Source organism: Camelina sativa, chromosome 9 (genome assembly GCF_030686135.1).
Source record: "Camelina sativa cultivar CO46 ecotype springtype chromosome 9, ASM3068613v1".
Lineage (NCBI taxonomy): Eukaryota > Viridiplantae > Streptophyta > Magnoliopsida > Brassicales > Brassicaceae > Camelina > Camelina sativa.
This window is the reverse complement of record NC_141888.1, coordinates 6,112,155-6,118,154: the sequence shown is the minus strand read 5'-3', so window position 1 is coordinate 6,118,154 and position 6,000 is coordinate 6,112,155.

Here is a 6,000-nt window from a genome sequence, read left to right as displayed (position 1 = left end):
GTTATTGTAATCTGGGTGAATTTCTGTGGCTACTTTAACTAAACTCATTTTATTGATGATAAATCTAGAACTTTGGTTGCAAATTTACGAATAGACGTGATCAAACGCATACTTTTCTATGTATTAGTAAGTGTTAGAGTTTTGTTTATCAGGTGTGTACACATTTGAATGTGATTGGAAGGACAATTGAACATAAATAAAGAAGATAACTTATTTTGTGGATTACTATTTTGTGGATACAAATAGCATTAATCAGTTTTTTAAGTGTACGCGTTGTTGCTATCCACGTGGTTGTTATTTGGTTATTGCTATCCACGTGGTAGTTATTTTGTGTACATGAACATCAATATTCAGTGCATCGTTTCGATATCTCCTTATACCGTTTCGAATTCCTAGGTGTCTTTCCGATATCTGGAGGTTATTTGTGTCATTGAAACGTTGGCTCCTCTTGTCTTTTGGTTCTCTGAATACGTTCTCTTCTCCCTCTTAAAGCGGTGAAACGTTCCATTCTCTTCAATCATTTCAACTATAAATAAACTCTTAGATCCATCGATTTTTTCCATTAGAGAGTCGAGCTATGGCGGGAGAGAGTTCAAGGAAACGTTCAAAACCAATGTCAGAGTGGGAAGACGAAGCAACACGCCCGTTGACCGTTGCCGGGGAGAGTTCCAGCAAACGCCCAGTACGGGAAGCTGACTTCGAGTGGGAGGAGGAAGCTCTTCTGGCCGTGAGCGAAGCCTTCAGTCAGACAAGAGCCGTGGCTGAGGCGGAGGCGGCTGAGCGCTTCAAAGATATTCTTCATATGATTAAAGATCATATGAAGAAGAAGGAAGAGTGTACCGCCCTGAAGCATCAAGTCGATTTAATTGACGCCAAACTCTCCCAACTGAATGAAATATTGGCACAACAACTTGTGGACTTGGAGGCAGAGCACAAGAAGTTAGAGGCGATGAGAGTTGTTGTGGACCACGACGCAAAGCAGTGTGGTGTTCCTACTCCGATTGATTGGTCCGAAATTGCTGTTCGTCTCAACGCAGAATGATGGAAGGGATTTCACGTCTAAGAAGCTTCTTAAGTAGGGTTTGCTGTTTTTTTTGGTAAAAGGTTAAGATTAGGGTTTGCTGTTTTGTACCACATTTTGCTATGAAATTTATATTTTGCTACGGGTAAGACTTGTTGTCTGCATTTACTAAGTATCGTTAAACCTATTATGCTGTTGTTTCCAACCTTTTTTTTTTTGGGTGTAAGTTGTTTGGAACTTTTAATCTTAACAGTTTGTGGAATATTGAGTCAAGGAAGTAAACTCAACGACGTATGATCTTTGTAATTGTAATCCACATATTTAGTATCCAAGTGGACAGATAGCCATTTCTTATCTAGCCGACGGATAATGTACAAAACTACAAAGCAACCTTTGCCAGCAATTAACCCGTTAATATAGCCACCTACAATTACCCCGTGGATCGAAACCTTTGTCTTCTTAGGAAATGTAGGTAGAGGTAGAGATAACCTGCAGTATCTTGTGGATAGGTTTGCTGTGGATATGTGTTTAGATACTCTTGTTTAAGTCGAGTTAAAGTGGACATCATTAGATTGTCGGCTGAATTAAGAAAATTCAAATGCTAAAAGTAGAATTCATATTAGAGTAGCAAATCTTAAGCAGATCTTATAGGATAGGAGTTTGAGCGGATTTAAAAGCAACATACAAACATTATATCTAAGATAGAAGCAGTATATCTCTCGATAGATAGTAGAAGATACAGTCGATACACTTTTCCCCATTGAATTCCCCGAACGTTGCATGTTTATTACCGCAACTTGACACATCTTCAAAGCGCCAAGTATTAGAATAAGTCCCCCATCGCTTTGGCCGCATGCTGCAGATGTGGTACATTAGAGAGTCAGCCATCCTATCAACATCACCAAAACGATACTTTTTTTTGTAGGTCCAGTAACAACTCAGCATAATCCACAACAACTCAGCAACTGGGTACACATGTTTAATGGTACTCATCAAAGAGACAGCCTCTTTTAGATCACAGCATTGGAAAGCTAAGAATAAACTTTTCACATACAAAGCGTAAGGATTTTTAGCGTATAAACACCACCCAAAAAAATCATAGTACATAGAATCCAGTCTTGACCACTTAACAAATTTGGAATGGCGATCCAACCTAACCGATGAAAGTGTACTCAACGAGTGAACTGCTACTCTACCTGCACCCCCTGCGACAAGTCAGTTCCTCAAATGTTTGATGCCATCCTGAGCTACGCAGCTGACAATTTTCGCCAGAATTGGTGCTGGGACGTGTAGATCTTTACGTGTTGGGATCTGTAATAGCGACAAGTATAAATATTAAATTTACCAGTGCTTAAAAATCTATCTGGATTCGTACTGTAAAAAGAATGAAACAAACCTCAGGATTCAGGCGAACAAGAGGTTGGGTGGTTGGTTCTTCCGCTGGTTAGCGTTCAGTCACCGGTGTCAGTGCACTGTGCGGACGAGGGAAATGCCTTTTAGGTAAAATTCGGCCATGTCCGCATTTTCCCTGAGAGCAGTTTTCATAGACGATTTTGTACGTCGGAATCATTTTCAGCTATCTCATAACAGAGAGATACTCTGGTTATATAGAATCAGTAAACGAAAACACTAACACGTAGCCCTAAATAGTAACTGCAAAAACCTAACCACGTGGACGTATCCAGGGGGAACTTGATTCCTAAGAAACAACCTTACTATAAAAAAATGGGCTAAGTAAAGAAATCCACGTGGACAGTATATTGTGGTCATAAAAGTTCTTATCGATTATTTGTTACAAGAGTAATAGTTGTGGGGAAATTATTGCAGTTGGTGTAGACATCTTTAAAAGCTGAGCCAACAGACGGAGTAGTCTACGGAAGAGAACAGTGAGCCTGCGGTTGTAGGCGCAAAAATGTTACATCACGACAGTGCTTTTGAAGGAGCATTTAATGTGTAACAGAGCAGACAGTAAGGAGAGAGAGGGAATACTGATAACACGTTTAAAGTTCTGACAAATCTTTAAAAAATGGTGTACGGAAAGGATTTATCCAGCGGAAAACGCCAGTACTCGAAACGCTCTATCCACATGGTTTTAACCACACATAGTTTGAAAAGTTACAAGAACAAAGTTCGTATCCATGTGGACGATATAGTGAGTGCCAGAAAATATTGTTTAAAGTGGTGCCCAAATTAAATTCAGCTGGTGTACACATCTTTAAAATCAGACCTACCTAAAGTTCTGACTTTGTTTAAAGCTTATGAACCTCCGTAGGCGACACGAACTTTGTGGAAGCAAAATCATTTGTTGTTGGTCATGGCAAATACACAGCGTTATGAGGAATTTGTTATAGTAAGTTCCGTTTTATTTATTGGGGAATAACATTCATCTTACTAATTAACTTTGATATACGCCACATTAAATCTGTTCAGGTTGCTTCCAAAAACGAGTTTCACATGCCACCCGAGCTGCTTACCAAAGTTGCTGTTTTTTTGGCTGAAGATGGTGTGGACGCGTTGAAGAACTTGTTAATTACTGGTAAACAAGGTTTGAATGCTGTATACTCCAAGGAATGTCTTGCAACCGTGTGACTCGACAAGTCCGAAGATCTCGTGTTGTGGTCAAATTTACACTCGAAATACTATTTCTTCTTTTCCAAATGTCTAGAAAACGGTAATCCGTATGCAATGTGGGCGAATAATAACAAGGGACTTGCTTTCGTACATTTCGTCCGAGGTTGTTATAGTGCTCAAAACTGGTCTCTCTCATATGTGGATGGCGGATCAAGTGATGTACCTTCAGTAATGGTGGATCATAAATTAGCACCACCGAAGACAAAGTGTAAAGTGGGTCGTCCTAGATGTCCCCGTTGTGGAGGAGTGAAGACTCCTAAGAATCATTTGTCAGAATGTTCTCATCATTTCCACCTCTAGGTGACAGAAATGTATGTACGTGTCGACATGGAAATGTATGTAACTGTATCCAAATATATATGTCCACATGGATATGTACGTGTATCCATTTGGTGCTTGCTTAATAGGGACGGAAAACAATGTTATAAATTGTTGGGATGTGGTGCGAAAGAACGTGGATTAGAGAGTTCGAAATTTTAAACGAGTACATAAAGACATGACATAACACTACTCATCGTTGAATTTCACTTTCATCTTCAACCAATCAATTGGAGGAGGAACCAATTCTCGCATCTCCTCAAGCCTCTGCAGTTCTCCCACCAAATCTTCAACTTCCTGACACAAAATTTCATTGAGTTGGGAGTTTTTTATGGTTTTAGGGTTATTTCCACACAATGTTTTACGGTTTACTGTTAAGGGTTCATGGGGTAGGGTTAAGGTTTAGGGGTTAGGGTTTAGTGTTTAGGGTTTAGGGTTTAGGGTTTAGGGTTTAGAGGGTGTTGGGTCAAGGGTGTTGGTTTGAGGGTTTAGGGTTTAGAGGGTGTTGGTTTAGGGTTTAGGGTTTAGGGTTTAGAGGTATAAAGTGTGTTGGGTCTAGGGTGTTGGTTTGAGGGTATAGAGTTTAGGGTTTAGGGTTTAGGCTGATTCCTTCCATTTTGTTAAATCTACACTCTGGAATCAACAAAGTGGGGGAGCTCACCAAACCTGTTTATGTAAAAAATGTATTTTCAGGTTTACCACAGCAACATGTATTTTTCGGTGTAAATTAAGTTTGAGTGAAAACTGCTAACTAGTTAATTAGTGAGAGATATCCACCGATGTCTGACCACGTAGATATAAATGGCTATATGATATGGTTATGGGTGTATGTTATACTAAGCCGCAAATAGATAGTGTACATGAGCTGAGCAATTATACTTGTCAATTATCCCGGAATCCACAAAAACATGTCCATTTGGATACCGGGGATACCTGTGAGGGGTTATTGTAGGTAACGATATCCTAATGTAGATAGGCATACGGATAGAGAAGTTCAAGGATACAGACATACAGAGTACGGCGTGATACAAACATACAGAGAGAAACCTAATAGAGGGTGCGAATAAAAGTTTTTAAACTAGTTGGAGTAGATGGGTGCGACATATTCCTTATAGATGTCCAACGCGTATTGTGACCTGATATCATTGACGATTTGGTCGGTGATCTGAGACATGAGTTCTGGACCAAACCCAGTTGCGACGATCTCTAGCAACTTCATGGCAAGGGGACCACAATCACCACATCTCTCATTGACGTAAATGTCCTGGACCCTCGACCAAGTGAATGGATTGCAGCCATGATCTTGAGTTGGAGGCGGTGTGCAAAGTTTTGAAATAAGGTATGGCAGCTGCTCTGTGAACGGGGCTATATAGGTGGCAACCTTAGCGTCATCGTATAGACTGACATTAGGATCGAGGATGTCTATGCTCCAATTGGAGAGGTTAATGACTAAGCCAACCCAGTGAGAATTATCCCAAATCATCGGAATATATATCGTGTTCCAATCCACAAACCACTCTGAAGGAGAACCATAGGTTTTACGTTTTAGCTTATTGTCCCACTTGACTCTGGCCTTCACTTTTGCTTGACAGAAGGAAGAGAGAGCGTTCAATGAGTAGGAACTTTTGCAGCTTTTTTTGTAGAAAATCCACCAAAACCTCCATATGCTGTGAGAAGAGGGTGAAAATAATGTGTAAGTATAGATTAACTAAGGGAAAAACGAGTTCAGATTTTGGTAGATAGGAAATACTTACCAATGTACTAACCCAATTCTGAGGCTTCGCTAACTGTTTGAAAAACAAGTTGTCAATTGGGTATCCACATTTTGTTATGTGTACCTGGAGGTTTTGAAAATGGTATCCACGGTTAGCTCATTGGTCCGATATTGTTAGAATAAAAAACGGCGTAGGGTGTGTAGAAAGTTACGTGTTTGGACATGATTTCAGAGATTTTTTCATGAGGGATGCTAAATCTTTGTCGACAATGAGTAGGTCAGGAAGTTGGGACGGTGAAAGTGTAGGAATCCGCAA